Source organism: Equus asinus, chromosome 9, assembly GCF_041296235.1.
Source record: "Equus asinus isolate D_3611 breed Donkey chromosome 9, EquAss-T2T_v2, whole genome shotgun sequence".
In the NCBI taxonomy this organism is placed as follows: domain Eukaryota; kingdom Metazoa; phylum Chordata; class Mammalia; order Perissodactyla; family Equidae; genus Equus; species Equus asinus.
In genome coordinates, this window is record NC_091798.1 from 93,288,313 (window position 1) to 93,309,343 (window position 21,031).

The 21,031-nt window shown below is 48.6% G+C and overlaps 1 long non-coding RNA gene across 3 annotated transcripts in view; it reads left to right on the plus strand.

The window, feature by feature from the left end:
* Positions 1-19,767, plus strand: part of LOC123289056 (uncharacterized) — a 107,143-nt gene extending 87,376 nt beyond the window's left edge. For 2 of the 3 annotated variants that reach the window (XR_011506058.1, XR_011506060.1), the window contains exon 5: positions 2,488-3,313. This is a non-coding gene — a long non-coding RNA (uncharacterized lncRNA). The other variant, XR_011506059.1, reaches the window with a different exon arrangement.
* Positions 19,768-21,031: the final 1,264 nt, after the last annotated feature.

Consider the following 21,031-nt stretch of genomic DNA (forward strand, 5'->3'; position numbering starts at 1 on the left):
ACCCGCTTCGAATAAATCTCGGCATTTTCAGTCTCGAGCAATGCTGGAGCCAGGTCGCGGCAATTACGGGCAAATGTCAGTCTCCGAGTCTGCCACTGTGGGTTAAATGCATGCGGTTTAAAATAACAGTGAGGCACCAGCACTGTCCCTGGGGCTGGGGACCCGCACGCGGGGCACGTGCAGCCATGGAGAAGGAGGCACAGCCTGACGGGGTCTGAGCCTGGAGACGGCGCCAGCTAACGTGCTGGAAGAGCTGCAGTCCCTCTGGGCCAGGGACTAACGCACCCGCTTCCGGAGAGTGCCCTCACTCGCACCTCGTTCAGAAAGGACCGGTTTCAGACCGTGAGCGTGGAGCGTGCATTAGTTTGCTTGGGCTGCTGTAATAAAGCGCCACGGACTGGGTGGCTCAGGTGACAGAAACCTCCCTCACGGTCCTGGAAGAGGGAGTCCCAGACCCGGGCACTGGCAGGGTTGTCTCCTCCTGAGGGCTGTGAGGCAGGTCTGTGCAGGCCTGCCTCCTTCGTTTGTGGCCGTCTTCTCCCTGTCTCTTCACATCGGCTTTCCTCTATAGCTGTCTGTCTCTGTGGCCAAATTTCCCCTTTTTATAAGGACATCAGTCATTGGATTTAGGGCCCACCATCATAACCTCATTTAACTTGATTGCCTCTGGACAGACTCTGTCTCCAAATAGGGTCACATCTAAGGGACTGGGATTAAGGCTACAACTTATCTTTTGGGGGAGGGACACAATTCAACCCATAACAGACCACAACTAAAATGGAATCTACTAACAACAGCTAACACTGAGCATTCATGCCGTCCATTCGGCATTGCTTCGAGTGCTTGACATTGATAAGCTAATTAGTTTAATTCTCACGACCCTATGAAGTCAGTACCATCATTATCCAAATTTTAGAATGGAAGAAATTGAGTCACAGCAAGGTTAGGTAACTTGCCCAAGGTCACGCTGCTAGTAAGAGCCGTGGATTCTGTCAACTGCTCTCCTACACAGCCTCGATATTTGATGTTTGTGGCAGCCAGGAGAACGTGCCTCACCGACCTCCACCGAGGCCACACTTGGCACAGGTGGCTCCTGGCCAGCACCCCAACAATGAGGTCATAGCAAGGCAGCCTATCCCAGGAGTTGGGGGACTCCTGTGGCAGCCAGGGATGGGCTTCTGGGCTCCCTGACAGCCAGGCCCAGTTCTTCACACTGCGGGCAGTCTAGGATGCTTCCACCCGCTCCCCGCCCTGCCCTCTCTCCTGCCCCTGGGTCAGACTGCATCACTGTCCGAGGGCGGCAGGCATCCCAGCTCTCTGAAGCTCCCGCTTCATTTTCTTGCACAGTTGTCTCGCCTCATAAATCCTGGCATGTTTAATCACAACTCCATGTTATATCTTGGAGGTCCTGGACAAACACAATATTTAATTCAAAACTTTCAGGAAATACATAGGTTTAGTTCTGTCTGAATCAAATTGATTTAGTCCATTTGTGTTTTAAAAACCATGACACTCAAATAAATGTATTTTTTCACCATATACGGTTAGGGATGCCATAAGACGCATTTTTGCTTCATGTTCAGGAAATTCACATAGTTTATGCCAGTTTTCACGCTGTTTCTCTCTGTCCTTGCTCAAACACGCAGAGCTCCCAGAGCACACGCAAGACCTCAGCAACGGGCTGACAGATGGCCCGCCTGCAGGGGTGGAGACTCCTTCGCCCCTCGCCTTCTCAACACTGAGCCCGGCTGGAGGGGGGAGGCGAAGGCAGACCAGGTTGATGGTGGGGTCCTGGCTGTAAGAGCGTTACCTGGACTCCTGCCCCTTCTTGAGAAGCGAGCGCTCTCCCAGGGGGTCTGGTTCTGCACCTGGGGGGATGGGAGAGGCTCTCGCGGGGTGCAGGAGATCCAGCATGCTGTGGAGGCAGGAATGGTGGCCTGGTAACGGCTTACTCTGGATGGTTATATTACTAAAATAAACCCCCTTCCTCTTTTCCTTTACCAGCTGAACCACTCACCTTGGCCAGGGCCTTTGGTCCCAGCCTCAGCTCTGCTGCTAGTTAGCCGTCTAGTGGGCATTTAACTTCTTTTGGCCTCAGACTCCCCTTCTGTAGTCAAACTGACTTGAGTTCCACCATGCGCAATTGGGATGAACGACCTCTAAGGTCCTTCTCTACGCTAATGTTCTCTGAAATGCCCATCTCGGCATGAACATCGATCGGCCCAGATAAATTTGCAGGGTGTCAGAACAGGACGGAGAACACCTTCGAGCCCTGAGCCATTTCTGCCACTTTCTACCCCTAGAAAAACCACACAGTGACCCCCTCACTCCCTGGGGTATTGCGACCACAGGCTGGGATATGCTAGAAGAGTGGGAATACCCACTTCTTTATGAGCTTTGTGGCCCTCAACTTCCCGGTTGACTGTACTAATCCAGGTGCTTACCATACATACTGTTTTCTGTTGTTATTTTCTTTTTTAATTTCAGGAGGAGCGCCTTGACTGGAGGTATATCCAATCTCCGTATTACCATGCTCTGTTATCATGGCGTCCCACCGCATCTTCCTTGGGTTTAATGAACAGCACCAGAGTGACTCCTTCACTTCCCAGGACCATCTCAGGAATTTTTAAATCGGAGCATGAGGCTGATGGGAAGTGGCTCTCCCGGCCAGCAGGAACATCTATGGGGCAGCTGTGATGTGACTGAGGGTAGTGTTTGCTGATAGGCCTTGCTAATAATCCAGTGAGATGCTGGCATTCTTGGCAGGGCCCAGAAAGAGCAGCAACAGACCAACAGCTCTCCTGGCCGCTAAGGCCCCTGTAAGATTCCTGGTCCTTGCTGTTCCTGAGCAGAGGAGATTGGGAAGTTCTGTGAGCCCAGCTGGGCCGTCCTACCTCCTGAGGATGGGAGTTTTTGTCAAGAAACCTTGGTCACTAGCTGGTTTACATATATCCTGTAGAAAGGTTTAATCCACCTTTGAAGCTACTCGCTGGAGCAGAGCTTGATAGTAGAGCCAGGAGAAAAGGAATTCCTGGGGAGATGGTCCTTTGCACCGGAACTGCCTCATCGCAAGGGGAGGGACTGAAGCTCTTCCAGCCTGTGAGTCTCTCCTGATTTTGGGGTGGCCAGGGAAGGGTAGGAAGAGGCCTTGGGGAGGGGAAGAGGACACTTCATGATACTTTTGATTCTAGAATTATAAAACAAACTCTCTGCTCTTTACCATAATGCATTTCTTTTTCTTTTAATTTCTTGGATTTTGCTTAAGCCAAGGACCCAGGGAATCCTCATGGATCCCAGTGAAGAGACTAATTGATGGTTTTCCCCCAACAGAGTCCAGTCCTGGCGGCGTGGGCCACAGAGTCAGCGGACCTCCCCCTGCTGGTCTGCCGCCTCCTCCGGGCTGCACCTCTCACTCTTTGACCCTTTAGGGCAGGTGCTTGTCCTGATAGAAGAAACCCCTGGAGCCCCATCTGTGCTTGCTGGGGAAACCCTGAGAAAAATGCGCTTTCTCGAAGAAAAGCACTCACTGCAGAAATGTAGGGCCCAGCCTGCAGGGCACTTCGTGAGAGCTGGGACACTGGACCGCGCGGCTACACGTTGTTGGACTTTCTTCAAGGGGCAGTCGTTCTACATTGGCTCAACAAGTGTGTAACTTACCCAGTTGCCTAGGAGTGCAGGCCATCTGTGCAACGGCAAAATGCATTCTTTTTAGAATCGTTGCAGAATAAGGGGCTTTAACGTGGTTGCTCATAGTCCTGGTGATTATTCTCCAGAAATTTTGCGAATAAGTCTATTTCTTGATTCCTGGAATAGGTGCTGTCTAGCAGGCCTGGAAATAGAGCAAATGTTGGTAAAGCAGATGATATTTTCCAGTTGACTTTTATGATAACCAGAGCTCTGTTGCCATGGAAAAAATCCATCAGTACTCTGAGTTGAAAACATTTGGGAAGAAGGCTGATGGTTATTTCCAGTTCCATAGAGAGCAACATTCATCCATTCCACAGATACTCACGGAAAGTCTGCCATGTGCCACAGTGTCCTAGGAGCAAGGGGTCCAGCAGTGAGCAAGGCGGACACACCTCTCTCCTCTCACGGAGCACACGGCCTGGCAGGGGGAGCCAGGTAGTTATAAAAAATAGGTAAACTGTAGAGTCTGTCAAAGGGTGATAAATGCTGTGGGGGAACTGAAGCCAGGAAGAAAGAGTGGAGGTGGAGGTGGGGATAGACAGGCACAGCTTCTCTAAGCAGGTGACTTTCAAACAGGCCCTGAGGAAGGGCGGAGGCATCCACGTGGATACTGGGGATGAATTCCCAGGAAGAGATAGCAGCCAGTGCAAAGGCCCTGAGATAAAAGTCTGGGGCCATCAAGAAACAATCAGAGGCAGCTGGACCCCAGGCTCTGCAGGCCTCTCGGGGACGGCCACCATCTGCCTTGCCTTCCTTCCTCAAGGTGTCTCTGCTGCTGGCCCTTCCCATGCACAAACATCCATAGCCCACCTTCCTGGAGGCCCAGCTATAGGGCCTTCTCTGGCCACAGCCATTGCTGACGCCCCTCGCTGATACTGAGAGCACTCCTTACTCCCTGGGTCTTCCAGTGCCGCCATGTTGAGTTGCATCATTTCCTGAGTGTCTTTACTTCCTGTCCAGATTCTTGCTGAGTCTGGGTTAACCATGCGGGGCCTTTTCCTGTATTTCCTACAACAGTTGGTGCAGCATCAGGCATCAGCTAATGCAAGGAGAATACCTGTGACATGCAAACTCCAACTCGCCATTTCGAGCTTCAAGAACGTTAGGAGCTCCTTTTCCTTTTGCCTGGGAGATAGAATGCTGTCCAGGGATTGTTTAGTCTTGTCTACTGATCAATATTCTTATTTTAAGTATAACGATCTAATATAAGAAAGAGTTCAGCCCCAAATTCCAATGTTACAGACTTTCAAAGTTTACTACATTTGTCCTATGTACTTATAATTGGAAAATAGTGCATGTTTTTTCAAATCATTCTCAATTTTCTCTGTGCTAAAATACAGAATAGATTTTTTTTTTCATCCTGCAAGTAGCTCTCAAACCATAAAGATGTAATATTCTACAGTTCTTGGATACTGACTCCTAGCTTAGTGCAAGAGGGGGCAGCTTTCCTGCCACGGGGGGGCCATACTCTTGACTTAGACCTCTCCTTGATTCCCCCCTAAGGTGGGCCTCTTGCCTTGTTCATCTGGGGTCCCCATCATCCAGAGACCTGGGAGGGGTCTGATAAATGCCACTCTGTAAGTTACTATTATCATCCCCTTTTTGCAGACAAGAAAGTTATAATTTGAGGTTGTAATTTGCTGAAGGTCACCCGGATAAGTAGTGACAGCGTCAGAACGAGGACCCGTTTTTTTTCTGACCAAGTTAGTTTGAGTCAGTCTTCCCAGATTTATTGTCAGCACTCAGCACTTTGGAACGCATAGAGGAGACACAGCGTATCTCAACCACACGACTCTTTTATTTTGCACTTTGTAAATTTCTCACGTTAATCTGAGGGGCAAATGGGGCAGCTTCTTGGGCCCTTGTCTGGTGGAGGCAGAAAGATGTGGGGGTCCTGAGTAGAGATGCAGAGGGAGGGTCCTGGGTCCGAGCTGGCACTTGGAGAGCACAGTGATGGCAGTTAAAAAAGGTGCCTGAGAGGAAGACAGTGACAGGGGCGCTTGCTATTTTTTCCTGTGGTCAAAAAAGTTGCCACTTCTTTCCTGAGTCCCATAATCTCTGAGTATTTGGATGAATCCTGCTAGATGGTGGGATAAAATCTGGATACAAATCCAGCCTTGTGGTAGAGGCATAAGTGATTTCTGGCGACTGGACAATGGGCGAGCACGATACTGTCTGGGCAGGAGCCAGGAGGAGAGATGAGCGGGGAGAAATGTTCCAGAAACTCTTGTCCCTGGGACAGCCTCGGCCTGGGAAAGAGGCTCTGCAGCCTGGTCCTTCACTGCCGACGGGCGGGTGACTGATCTTGGCAGAGCTTCCTCCTCTCCAGGAAGGGCGAGCAGGGAGAGCAGGGGGTTTAAGCTCAGGGTGGTGGGTTCAGCCTGCCTCATGCAGCTCCCACCCCCACAAGCTGATGCCTCATCTTTGGCTGTGTCTCCTCTGGGAGATATAAAGGAAGCCACAGAGTCTGGAGAGCTGAGTTCTAGCCCAGCTCTGAGTCTCCTTTTATGGCCTTGGGCGAGCTTTCTTCTTTTCTTGTCTTCCATTTTGTAGAAGGAGGTTCCTTACCAAATGATCGCTCAGATCTTTCAGCTGAACACCCTATGATGCCATGACGTTTTTCCTTCAGGTCACAACTGTTTGCTGGAGATGAAGTCGGATGGAGAGGAATAAGAGAGGATGGGGAATTTTGGGAAAACTCGGGTGGGAGGCAAGGAGTGGGGCTTTCTGTCACTTTGGCGTCTCCTCTGTTGTAGCTGGCGTTTGACGGGGTAATTTCTTTGGCATATCTTTCTTTAGATCTAGTTCCATCGGGGAAAGAAATATGGGTAAGGGATCCAAGCCATGTTGGGAAATGAAGTCCTCTTCCCTTTTTTGCCACTAATTAAAACCTATATCCGGGTAACATTTGGCTGTTGTTTCCACCTGCCCAGGCCTCCAGCCCACATATCCTCGCCCAGCCTGGTTTCCCAGTCTGTTGCCCCCATTTTAAGGATGAACGATCCCAGTACTCAGAGAGCTGACATCATCTTGCCCAAGCTTACAAATAGTGCCCGCTGTTTTACCCAAAAACCGCAATCAAACACGAGCGATCCAGAGCGATCGAAAAGCAAACACACTGGGGAGCCGTGGCACCCTCCTTAAATTGCCTTTGGAAAACTCTTCAGCTTATAAATAGTGACTAATTTAACTCCAGGAAAATAAATTGGCTCTGGGTCAGATCATTTATGTCTGCCTGCAGGAAGATGAACTGCATTATAGATCTAGGCAAATATGGTAGCTTCAATATTGGCCCTGTTAGAACCGTTGAGCTGAAGTTTTCAGAGGACAATTCATAACATTGTCGTCCCGTCCCCCACACCCCCCCCTTCTCTCACTGCATGGAACGTGGCCTTTCTCCATCTCTTAAACTCCAGACAGGAGCCCCCAGAGCGACCTCCCCCTCTTTGACACATGCAGTTTTCTGATTTATGGGAATTGTGAAAGATTACCCTTCTCTATCTGAATGAAGGTCCTCACTGTGGAAACCCCGCGGAGACCACAGACTCGGACTCTGTGCCCGCCGGGCCTCCTGCCTCTGAAAAGAGCCATTCACAGACCCCAGCACCCTGGCCATCGCTGGGACTCGGGGCTTGTTTTTGCTAGAAAAATTTTGTGGGTTAGGGAGCTTTGCTGGATTCCGTGTAAAGGGTCACCGTAGACAGTTGCTCAGTCTGTGTACGGTAAACGTTTACAGACTCTTAGTGTCGAGCCCAGGAAACTCGTCAGAGTCCAGGGGGCAAGGCAACAGACACTGTTGGCAGCACAGTCACTGCCAAGGCTGCGACGTTAATGGCTGAGCTGGAGCTGTCTGGGCTTGAAGTAGTTCACACCAGAGATGCCAGAGCCAGACACGTCTGCAGCCTGGTTTGACTGTGGCCAAGTCACGGCGAACGAGGGTGCGGGCAGAGCTCTAACAGGCGTGCATGGGCCTGGGGCGTGCTTCTGCTTCCCTGGATGACATGTCTGGTTCTCCCTGGTGACTTCTGCCTTGTGGAGGGAGCTGGGGGCAGAGAATTTCCTCCTCAGCCTTTCTTCTTGTCTCCCCACTTCCCTGCTGGGCCTGGGGAGCAGAGGGAAAGTAAGAAAGCATTCGGGGTAGAGGTTCAGAGCTCACGCTGAGTCTGAGGAGACAGCGCGTCCACCACACCCACCACGTCTTAACGAGCTTTCGTGGTCACAGGCCAGGAATGCCCCCGGCCTTCCCGGGCTGGAGCCGAGGTCCGAGCTGAACAAGAGAACTTAATTGCTCTTTTTACTAAACTAACAGAACTTTGCTTCTTTCAGGCGGTCCAGGAGAGCCCACAAAATAGAATGGAGAAGAAGGTTCTCAAAAGAGAGAAGCTTTAGGACAGGGCGGATGAGCTTAAAATTAGGATGACTCGCTTGAGGTCTCTTGTTAAGTGTTGACTCTTTTCTTTTCCTTGGACTTTTCCCTGCATTGTGATTCTCTTCTTCACCCCCAGAATTTTAGTACATGTCTGCTTTCCGTGATATCTCACTGAGTGATGTCTTGAGGGATGAAGGAAGAGTGGTGATGTCCAGAGTTGGCAGAAGTGGTACTGAGCAAGGACAGCAGCTACAGAGCTAGGGATGGTGCCTGGGAGCTAGGAGCCAGCAGAGAACCAGGCCATGGCGTGAACTGTCTCAGGACTGAAAGCGGCATCATCCCCCTTCTAGGAAGCGTGCTAGAGAAGGGGTGTGGCGTGGGTCTGGGCTGCCATAGTGTGTTAGATGGGGAACAGCCACTGTGTTTGGATGTTACGGGTGTGACCTCGGAAGACTTGGGAGTCATCCAGAAGGCACACACTTGGGTTACATCATTAGCGTATGGCCTAGTGATTTGGTGTTCTTAGAGCTTTCCTCCTCAGATGCTGGGCAAGGGGTTATGGAACTTCCTTGAATCTCCTGAGTGCCTGCTCGGGTAAGGACAAAGGCCCCTGACATACACGTAGGGCCTGGTCAAGGCCTTCAGGGGCAGTCACGCTGTCACAGTCCATGGTGAGCTACCTCCCACCACCCCCCCTCTGCCTCCTCCAGCTACTCGACCACCATCATCAGTTCCTCAAGCCACTGTGGCTGAACATGGTTCCAGAACACGTTAAGTGGAACCACCCCTGGACGTGTTGCATCCTAGAGAACCACTGTCCCCACATCCTGATCCTGCTCCCAAGGTTGTTCCAGAGCATTCTGAAGCTCCAACCATTTCCTACTCCATGTCCACACTTTCTGAGACAAAGCACAAGGTGGGCTGAGGGAAAGGCATTGAGGCTCAAATCATAAGCTCCCCCAGGGAGAGCCTGCCTCTGCCCCCCGTCTATGTTATTCTGACCTCTCCGCTTGGGGAGAGGAGAAAAATCCAGCACTTAGACCTCGGGATGCTCCTCGGGTGCTTTTCACAGTCCTCCTTGGGAGGTCGGGATGGCTAGAGACTTCCAGGGTAACGGACCTTCTGTACACTTGTCCTTCGGTCCTCGCAGCAGAGGTCAGCGGTGGTGAGGAAGGGCCGGGGTTCCCAGGAGCCGGTCACATCATTCTACATCCCGTGACCTGGAGCTGCTCCCGGAACAGAGGAGAATCGCCCAGAGGAGGGGCGTGTGCAGTCAGCCGGAGGGAGAAGCAAGGGCAGCTGGAACGACCGAGTTGGGTCCAGTCCGAATGATTCTTATACAGGACCCAGCTCTCAGCAGCGCCAGGCTACTTGCATGAGTTGAAATGGACAACAGCCTATAAGCTGCTGACTTGTTTAAAGTGTAGACCGGCAATGGCAGAGGCTTCCCCTCTCCTTTCTGCTGCCGTATTTAACCCATCAAAAACTAGCGCCGTGCCCTGAGGGGCAAAGCGGCTTATCCACAGAGCTCAGCTCGCCCAGTTGACACCCAGATTGGCAATTTTGTAAACCTCGCTTGAAAATTTGCTTTCTCTTTCCTGAATTTTCTCTAGGGGTCAACAGGACTGTTCAATGTAGAGCCACCGCTTTAAAATGGCTCCAGAGAAGAGCCATCCATTTTCGTTTTTAATCATCACTCGATGGAAACTTAAAAGGGACCTGTCTCCCTGGAAACGACCTGTGATTACAGGTCAGCACCAGCAGAGCCTGTGGCGTCACGCTCTGGGCTCCAATCACCCTGCTGATGTACTGAAATGTGCACAAAATATGACACAAAATGGGGTTCAGCTGGGGCAGAAGGATCTTTCTGTTGTAGGCAATACATTTTATTTGCAAAGTTTGTAGATGTGACCAAAGTTCTGAAAAAGGTGAAATTATCTGAACTTCTCTCCCTTTTAACACTTTATCCATCAGCAGACTCTGTAGTCTTTGCTTCAAAGCCGTCCCAGTCCCTGTCATCCTCAGGCTGACTTTTGCAAAAGCCCTCCTGCCGCCACCCTTGCTCCTCTTTCTGTAGATTCTCCAACATGAGCCAGAATCAACTTCAGACCATGTCATTTTTCTGTTCAAAACCCACTAACAACTTCTCATCTCACTCAGAATAAAATCCAAAGTCATTAGCTGGGCGCATAGGACCAGCTAACTCTCCAACCTCATCTCTTACCACTCTTCCATCTTTTACTCTGCTCTGGCATCATCAGCTTTATTACTAGTCCTTGAATATAAATGAGTCTGTACCCCAGGGCCTTTGCACTTGCCACTAGAATGCTTTCCTCTCACATCTTCCTCCCTTATTTCCTTATGGTCTCTGATAAAATTCCATTTTGTCATTGAGGCCTTTGACACCCCCAATCACTCCCTCTTCATCTTGCCCTGTTTTAGTTTTCTTTCTATTATTGATTATCACTTGACATGTTGCCTATGAATTTGTTCATTTGTTTATTGTCAGCCTTTCCACATGGGCAGGGACTTCCTTTTGTTCACTACAGCATCCCAAGTGCCTAAAACAATTCCTGGTACAGAGCTGGAGCTCACTACATATTTATCAGATGGGTGAATGAATTCCTGAGTCTGAATGCTCTGTCTCATCAGCTGGCAACAGAGCCCAGTGAGGCTGCAAGTGATGAAGGGGCCGTTAATAAGAAGAAATTATCAAGATTGTCAAGGGTTTCTAGAGAATAAGCAAATGTAAGAGAAACATCATTAAAAAATTAAGGAAAAAGGGGCTGGCCAGTGGTGCAGTGGTTAAGTTCAGACGTTCTACTTCAGTGGCCCAGCGTTCACCCATTTGGATCCCATGTGCAGACCTACCCATTGCTTACCAAGCTATGCTGTGGCAGGCTTCCCACATATAAAAGAGAGGAAGATGGGCATGGATGTTAGCTCAGGGCCAGTCTTCCTCAACAAAAAAAGGAGGATTGGTGGCAGATGTTAGTTCAGGGCTAAGCTTCCTCAAAAAAAAAAAAAGGAAAAAGAAAATAAGCAGAAAGTGTCCCAGGATCTCATTCACCCACTCACTGTACCAAGGCCAGGCCGGATTTGTTCTCTTCAGTTGCCGAAATCTGGTCCTTGTCACAAATCAACGTAGAAGTCAATTTTGATACACATATGATATGTCTCTTGGCGTGCAGAGCACTCATACCACTTCCCGAAGTTGCTGGAATTAGGGAAGGTGGTGTGAAATGCCTCTTGTTGTCCAGGACAAGAGGCGAAAATGCTGACATTTGGCTCTTAGCCAATTTCACAAAAGTTTAGGGTTTCCAACTTTTTTCTCCTCCTGGGTGTGGTTGCTCTCTCTTATCAAACTTCTGTTCTCTGAGTGTCCATAAAGACACGTCTGCGTATCTAGTGATATTTTAATACTCAACTACATTCTGATGTGTATAAAACTCGACATTTTGGCCCAGCTGTTACGAGAAGAATGAAAAAGGCTTGCTTTGCCCCGATGATTGTCCGTCTCCCCTATTTCACTTTAGTGAGCTCCGGTGAGCTAGGATAGGCTAGAGGGAAACTGACTCATTCGATGTACACGACACGGGGCCCCACCGTGCGCCAAGCCCCGGCCCTTGCCCACCTGGCCTGTGACCTTGGGCGAGTCTCAGCCACGCTGACCACTCTGCCACCACCCCCTCTCACCTGAACTGCTGTGGGAGCCTCTCACCTGCTCCCCCAGTGCCCCAGCTGTCGTGGAGACCTGCTCGTCCCTTCTGTGTGGGGTGGTGGAGGTTGGAGGAGATGGTCCGAGAAGGTGCTTCCGCGTGGTGCTGGCACAGCCGTCCTGGGAGGCCTGACGGAGGGGTTCTCGTCACCTGTGTCACGATCACCGCTCACGCTGATGAGCCTCTTCCATCGGCAGTTGCCAGAGCTTTCCCCCAGATGCAGTTGTTTTCCAGCTTCTCTCTTTGATTAAGTGACTCGCTTCGGCTGGGGAGGTCGTCATTCTGAGCCGCGTGTGAGGCACGTTTTGAGATGGTGCTGGTGCCGAATGCCAGCCTGGCAGGGATCTTGTGGAAACACGTCCCAATGTCCTGCAGTCGCCCTGTAACACACAAACCTAACTTTTGTTGCTCCTGAGTCCAAAACATCTTTATTTCCAGGTTGTCTTACAAATACTGTCTTGAGGTCCGACCAACAGAAATAAACAACTGCTTCTCAAACCCGTATCTCGCCTTCATCCCCCAAAAGCAGCCTCGATGTCCTGCCGCAGACACGGTCACAGGCCTCAGGAGGAGGTGGCGTGTGACTAATGCTGGGGAGGCAAAGACTTGGTAAACCCGTTTCGTCTTTCGGGAGGAGCTCCGTTTCCGTCGTGCTCTCTTGGCGTCGGACCATCACCCCAGCCTCACCACCAGCATTTCCGAGACGCCGGGCGAAGTTTCAGAGGGTTCCTTCAGCGAGGGCCACCTTCCCACACCCACGCTGACCCCTTAGATGTGAAGAGGCTCACAGGCCTGGCGCTGCCTGAGGCTCCGACTCTAGTCCTCACCTTCCCGGCCGAAGGGGAGAGAAATGCGTCTGTATCCGTTCTTTCCTGTTTGTGGAGCACCCATGGTGTACAAAGCACACTCGGGCGTGCTCCGCCGTCGGGCGCCCCCGTGAACACGGCTTGAGCTCCGGGGCCTGAGCCTCAGGCCGTCCACACGCTCACCGCACACGCGGCTTCCATGCCTCCGCTCTCTGGCCCCCGGAGCTGTTGCGTGTGGTTTACTCTCTGGCAGGCGCCTTCAGCCTTCTTCTGTTTGCAGTGGGAACTGTGTTCAGAGGGAAGATTCCCCTGTTAGCACAGAACAAGAGGCTGTAATTTTTCCCGAAAAGAATTTTGTCCATCTTCAGATGAAGTTCTAGGTAATTAGCACCATACACTCATCGCTCAACTAAATGGACTATAGTTTGCGGAAGGTGGTTGTTTATGGGGAATAACGCAGGTGTGCCTCATGTGTACAGAGAGTACCAATGGCAGATAAAGTTGTGCCATTTCTATGTGTTGGGGGCTATCCAAAGACTTCGGGTCCAAAGTATTCATCTTAACCACTGTTGATAAAATGATTTTAAAGATATATTTCATATTTCTTTGCCATTTTAAATCCAGCAACTGAACATATTTCACCCTCTTCTTGATGGCTCAGAGGCATCACCCTGAGCACAGATAATTTTGCTGTGCTTTGGATAAACAATGACGTTATGGCCTGTTGAGTTACGAGCTGCGCTGGGAAAATTCCTAGGTAAATGTCTCGGGGTCTTAGATTTATTGAGCCCTAAGAACTTTTCTAATCCTTCCCTTTGCTTGTTACTGTCCTCCTGTATTTGTCTCTGGAAACTGTCCCCCACTCTCATCCTTTTATTCAAGGACTGTTTCTGAGCAGTCACTATGCGCCAGGCCAGCTTCCACATGCAGGGGGACAGTTCAGTCGAGGCCACAGTGGGCAAGGGCCTGCCTGCACAGAGCGGGTCTGCTGGTGGGAGAGGCAGATGGTAAAGAAGGTCGCAGTTACACAAGGTAACTCTAATTTGCTTTGGTCTGGGAGAGTGGATAATCACGCTTAGGAGAGTTATGCATAAATTAACGATAAACAGGATTCCAGAAATTTGCATGCTCAGAGTCCATTTCTGTTTACTTCGGAGTAATTCCCAAGCAATGAGATTGTTGGCTTCATGTTCTCTGAAAATGTGGAGCTTCTGTAATCCCACAGAATACTAAGCATAATACTGAAAATGCTCGGCGTCACTCGAACTGGGTCTCTAATATTCTGCCAAACAGCCCTTTGCCTGAACTAAAAATTGAGGACAACGTGGCATCTGAGAGTCTAGATTCCAAATTCACATCTCCGGGCCCAATTTGCCTTCATCTCCAGATCTGTGTGTCCCTCTCTCCATGTGGATGTCCCACCCCTCACCATCGCCTCCACTCATACTCTCTTTATAGTGCTATATCTTCCAAATATAGTGCTATAATCTTCCAAAAATCAAGGAATTATTCTCAAGTCTCTCCTTTCCTCATACCCTGCTGCCTGCCCCTCATCCAATTCATCAGCTAAGCCTGGGGATTCTTATCTCACATCTGAATCAGATCACGATTCTCCCCTGCCTGAAATCTATCAGTGCCTTGTTTTGCTCTTCAAGAAAAAAGCAAGCTCCGAACAGTGGCTTCCAAGCATCACAGGGTCCATGTCCTTTTTTACAGTTTTTATTTCTTCTCTTACCACACTGCCCCTCTCTGGCCATGCTCTGACCACACTGGCCTTCTTTCTCTTCATCCCCACTCGTATCCTGGGCCAACGCACTGCATCTCCTTGAGCTCGACTGCTCTGCCCCTGACCAGCCAAATGGCTGGCTGCTTGCTATTACTGAGGTCTTAACTTTAATGTCTTTCTAGAGGCCTTCGATGCCAGGCCTTCCCATACTTTAACGTGCATACAAGTCCCTGGGCTGCGGACTGTGATCCTGGAGCTCTGGACGAGGGCCTGAAATTCTACACCTCTAGCTAGCTAGCAAGTGACGCCAATCCTGCCTGTCTGTGGACCACACTGAATGCTCATAGGCCACCAGTAAATATTTGTTGTTGAATATGCTTTCTGCTCTTCTGAGCCCTCAGAAGGAGGAATGAGCCAAATCTCCAGCTTTGGGTGAGAGCAAGCCCGCTGGTATCAGAAGGTATTTCTGATTGAAGCATTAAGATTTGATGAGACCTTGATGAGGCCTTCACCCTTTATCCAAATGCCCAAAGAATGATAGTATAGTCCATCTGGGATGACCGATGACAAAATCAGTTCCAGTTTTCGAGTGGCGTTTTGTTTGCTTTTAAAGTTCTCCTGATTTAGAGTTTGTGTCATTCGTTTTCAAATACAGCATTGGATGGAACCGAGAGCAACAAGGTTCCCAGCGAGCTCTGTTGACTGTGGACACCCTCCCCATAAGCATAGCAAGCACCCCACTCCCAGAATAGGGCTGTTACGCCAGTGAGAGTTCAGACACCGCGTGTGTGAGATTGTTCTTCAGCTTTCTGTTTTGCAAATTTACGTGAAAAACTAGACACAGGTCACAGCTGCTGACGGCTTTCTTTACAAATGGAACAGAGACCATGCCTTCATCTTATGAGGTGTCTTTGCAATATTGTCACGATCAACCAATCGGCCAGCAAATGCTTGCGGTGTGCCCACTATATGCAGGATATTTCGTGCAGGATTTTAAGACATGGACGCTGCCTTTTGAGGTTATTACAATTTAGGTGAAAGACACAGATATACATAGAAAGTTGAGAATGTAAAGCAACGTAGAATTAATAGGTTACTGTTTTGAAGGCAACGACCTGGAGCTTCTGAACTCCTAAGGATCTTTCCAAGTGTATGACATGCCGCTGTGTTCAGCACTAGATGAACACTATAGACCAGTGCACATCAAACTTTCAGGTGCAAAGAATACCCTTGTTAAAATATAAATTCAGAATCAATGGGCCTGGGTGGAGCCCTAGAGCTTGTATTTCTAACAGGCTCCCTGGTGATGCCGATGCTGGTGACCACACTTTTTCTTGCAAGAGGACAGAACGGTGCTACTCAAAATGTGGTCACCAAATTCCCAGGTACCTCCCCAGATCTACTGAATCTGAATTCATGGGGATGGAACTCAAGAACGGTGTTGTAATACTTTCCAGGTAATTCTTCTGTGTCCTAAAGGTTGAGAAGCACGGGTACAGACATTAAGCGCTAGGAGCCAGATGTGTGGAATCCAGGACACATGTGCTCTCCCCAGCAATTTGCCCCCAGGGTGATATCAGGCCTCCGACTGTTCAGGGACTGTCAGTTCAGTACCAAGTGGCCTGGTTTGACTTTTCCAACATAAGCAGGCCGGAGGCTGGCCAGGAGCCCCAGCTAGACGCTGACACACCCTAACATGTTGTTAGGCACAGAGGGGATCAGACCAGAGGGTAGAGGCCAGAAAGGAGCTGTGATTTAGCTAGATTGATGGCTATTCTTACTGTAATACTCATGAGGAACAGAGATCATAACGGGTTTAGCAGATGCGGACATCCTAATGCCAGAGCGTCTCTGCCTAGAAGGGAATTGCAACCATCCAATATGTTTCCCCCTCCTCTGGCCTGAGATTGAGTTGTCACAGGCTCCCAGACATCGCTCCAGGCGCCCCAGCTGGTACTGGCTAACACACTCCCAGCATGTCATTATGAACACATGCAAACCACATGAGGGCAACGAGCTTCTGGAGACCAAAGGCAGAGCACTACCCCCTCCCCCAAGGTCCCTAAGACACTGCTGGGAGGAAGAGAGGAAAGTGGGACCTCAGGTGCTGCGAGGTCTTGGGAAAACGAAGACCCATGGGAAACCCTTAGGGAGGGGGAGCTAGGCAGACATTGGGAAATTCCTCTAACAATGAGTTAATGTGAGAAGAAAACATATTCAAGTTCCGGCACTTTCTCTTTCTCTTTTAATTTCAACATTGTCTGGTTTAAGAAGCATCGTTTTGAAATCAGGGTAGAATCATTAACTTTTCGTTCTAACAGAGAGTTAAAACAATGATTTAATTAATTTATTTTGCAACGGTAGAATGATTTTGTCCAGCCAGTAAAAATAAAACAAAGGCAAATGCTAACTTGGAATTGACAGACCCCTTGGATAATTTTCTTTGATCTAATTGATTTCACAAATCTAAGAAGCTCATGAATCAGGACGCAGCGCTGACCCTGACTTTGGAAGTTGAGCCCACCAGAATCCAGTTCTGCAAGATTAGCAATGAGCATGTCTGCCCCAGGCCAGAATGATCCTGACTCTGTGGATTGAAGAGAAGCCCTTTCTACTGACTCCAAACACAAATAAACAAAAGAGTCAGGAGAGGCCGTTGCCCTAGGCTCCCCTTCCAGTCGCCCGAGGTGAATTCTACTATGAGAGCTTTGGTTTAAAGTTCTGAATTCCAATTAGTTACAAATAGCCTTAGAATGGGTAACACCTGTAAATGTCCCCCAAATTGAAGCATTTCGCCAGGAAGAAGGGAGAAATGGCAGCGGCCCTGGAGGCCAATAGGGTACCATAACAGAAGAACAGGGCTCAGAAGTCCCGAGACAAACCTAGTTTTTCTATTCAAGACTGTTGCTAGGAAGACGTATGACCTTAAGAAAGTTACTTACTGCCTTTTAGGAATGAAACTCTCCTCTGACCAAATCATGATAGTACTTACCCTTCATCCTATCCCCCTATCTAGGCTACAGAGAGAATAGAATGAAATAACAGGTTTGAAAGTATTTTGAAAAGCTGGAACTCTTTTAGAAGTGTGAGTTATTATTTTCTAAGGTCATGTCCTTGTCTCGTGCGAGGTGGAGCTGACCTTTCGAGGAGGATCAAGTACTAGCCAGTGAGCTGGAAGTGAACCGATGCTTTTAAGAGGAAGCGTGTTGTCTATAAACAGTGTGTGCATTCCTGGGACGTCTTAGCTCCTTTAAGATACAACGGAACACAGTGGTTACACAGCCAGCCTGTAATCCAGGAGGCCGAGTGACTGTCTTTGCAGTAATGGGTTCTTAAGAGTGCCTTATGGCACTGTCACAGTAGCCCAAACCAGCCCTCTGAAAGCCTGGAGGGATCTTGGTTTGTCTGGATCTTGGCTCTTGTGGGATCTTAACTGGCTTCCTTTCCAGAGCTTTTACTTTAAATGCTTTATTGAATTATTTCAGGTGTCAGAATCAGAGGGAGACAACCCTGGAAATGACGACAATTAGAAAGAAAAGTCTGAACATGTTAGCCATTGATCCCCAGGGTTTATGAAGACGGATTTATTAGACGCCAAATCTCCTGGTTAGGCCATGGATTATCTGGACAATCGCAGGACTGGGGGTGGCTAGGACAAGAAACACGTCTAACAGAAAGACGTTTCCACCTGGAAGAATGGCTCAGCTCCAGCCCAATTCCTTGTGGATTTGTTAATTGGATTTGTTCTTGCAGTTAAGGCAAATCAGCATCTATGCTGGTTAGCGGTTTCAGGCACTGCAAAATTGGAATTCTGCTCAAGAAAAGGTTAGCCAAGAAATAAAAGCACTTTCTCTAGAGGTTTAGTCCTACTGGACTGAAAGAAAATTTACATGTTAGGCAGAGCCAGAAAGGAAAGTAGAAGTTCCGTATGTCTAAATTTCACTGCCGAGGATGGGAGATTCAGATGCAATGTATTTAAGCATTTCCACACACCAAAGAGGTGTGGAGTTAGGGAGCTCTTTGGAGAAAGTACACGCATACAAAGTGGTGTGGCCACAAATCCAGCCCCTCAAGTCCCACCTGAACACCGTAGTCACACAAAGATCTTCATAGATAAATCATAAAGCCATCCTATAGTTTAGAAGATGGTGCCACTAGCACTGCCATTCGCGAGTGCGGATGTCCTTAAAAGAGCCTGCAGCGAAGAGTTCTTCCCCCACTGGACACGTGAAGACTGCTGTTACTGTACGGCCGGTGCGGCTGGAGGACTTGAAGGGTGTCTGGGGAGGAGTCCCCTGCCCTGGAGGGCCTGACAGGACCTGGGTAAGGTCCCGAAGGCAGGAGGCATGCCGTGGACAGCTAGGGCCTGCTGTGTAGACTGGAGATGGGCAACTCAGAGGGCTGTGGGGCTAAATGCAGTGCGGGATTCCTGATGGGATCCTGGAACAGAAAAAGGGCACCAGCAGAAGAAATGGCAAATCCGAATAAAATCTGCAGGCCAGCTAATAGTCTTACAGCAATGTCAGTTTCTTAGTTGTGATGAGTGCACCCCGTTACGGAAGCTGTTAATAGTACAGGAGCTGAGCGAAGAGTGTATGGGAAATCTCTGAACTATCATTGCAATTTCTCTATAAATCTAAAATTCTATGAGGGCTGCATGTAACATAGAGGAATGAAATGGGCCAGGTTGGGGCAGTCACAAACTGGTCAGCCTTTGTCCTGTCTAGAGAATGCTTGCTGTTTACCTCTAGCCAGTTGTTGCCATGTGGAAAGGCAAACTCCAGCTTACAGGTTTTTCAAGATTTCAAGAGAATCCAGAAATCTGTGTGATTGCAATTTTAAAACAATGCTCAAAAAATTTAAAAACAGAGGCTGGCCCGGTGGCACAGCGGTTAAGTGCCCACGTTCCTCTTCGGTGGCCCAGGGTTCGCTGGTTCGGATCCTGGGTGTGGACATGGCACCGCTTGGCAAGCCATACTGTGGTAGGCATATAAACTAGAGGAAGATGGGCACCGATGTTAGCTCAGGGCCAGTCTTCCTCAGCAAAAAGAGGAGGATTGGCAGAGGTTGTTAGCTCAGAGCTAATCTTCCTCAAAAAAAAAAAAAATTTTTAAAACATATTAGGGACAAAGAAAACAGAGCTGCTTTTGAGGATAAGTGGCCCACATGTGTGACATCTCTTCTGGTGCCCAGAAGAGTGTGCAAGAGAATGACCCAAGAAGCTTTAAAAATGCAAGTTCCAAGGTCGAAACCTAGAGGTTCTGATTAAGTAGATTTAGGGTCAAACCCAGGATCCGGCGTTTTCATTAAAAATAAAATATATCCCAGGATTTTGACGCAGGAAGTTCGTAGATTCCACTCTGAGAAACATTCCTTTCAGGAATGAGATTCCTTTTCCCTTGGCTTCTTCACTCCCTTTAATTCAACTTCTTTCTCTCATCATCAGTGGTACAACTTCAAGGCCAGGGTTAAAATGCAGGTCCAGAACTGCACTGTCTCGTGTGGTCACTGCCAGCTGCATGTGGCCAGTGAGCAGCTGGAATGTAGGGTCTGGGTGGAAAATACACACAGACTTTCAAGACTTACTACCTGTTTAAAATGTAAAATATCTTATTAATAAATGTTTAATATTGATTAAATGTTGAAATGGTAATATTTTAGATATATTGGGTTAAGCAAAATACATTAAAATTAATTTCACTTGCTACTAGGAAATTTACCGTTACACATGGGGCTCGTGTTTCTCACTCCCGTTGTGTTTCTCCTGGACGGCGCTGGTCTGGGAAACTGGGTGAAGAGGGTTGTTTTCCCCTCGGACTTTGGTGTATAGAGGCAGAAGGAGTGCTTAGTGTTTGTGTGTCCACAGTTCTGCCCAAATCGCCCGGATCAGGGATTTCACATTTGGGGACAGGGCTCTGGGCGAACACACACTGTTCGTGCCTTGGCATCCTCCTTAGAGAGAGAGCAGTAGGTGGCTGGCTGAGACTTGGGGCTCTCGGGTTCTGCCATCTCTGCCTCTGCCACCAGAGGCACGACTAACAGCCATTCCCATAATTAGTACGTCACAGAAGGATGAGACAAGTGCAGTTCATTGTGAGTACTGCTTTCAAGAGATACAGGGAAAGCTACAAATTCTGCTAGGCGTTAAAGTGGGTGCAGATTAAGGCAATGCCTCTGATTTAATCTCAGATGAAGAAATAGTGTTTTCAGAAGACATCTATAAAGAGCTTTTTAGAAACTTTTCAGGCGGTGTTAGAGTAAGAGTCATTCAGTGAAGAAAAGTTAACAGAACATGGACTCTGAGAGAGGATAGAATTTCCGCCACGAAAATGGCAAAGTAAGGTTATGAGATCTCGTCGGTGGTTTGGGTTGAGTAGAACATCTCAAACTCTACTTTCCATCTTATTCGTTCATCAGATCTCCAAATGTATTATGTCAACGTTTCCTATTCTTAATTCTTTAAAAACATCCACGTGCTTCAAGAGAAATTTTATCCATGTGTTTCTGATTCATTTACATTTAACTAATCAAAATGCCATTTTGTAAGAACGATTTCATGTCCAAAAATACTCTTGATCTCCATTAGTGATCGTCTTTTCTTTCAACTGAAGGTCCTGTTGCGTCTATACAGAAACTTGGATTCAGGTCTAAAGTCAGAACCCATACAGTTCAATGGTTTTATGACTTGGCAAGACGAACTTACTGATTCCGTTTTAAAGTGCTG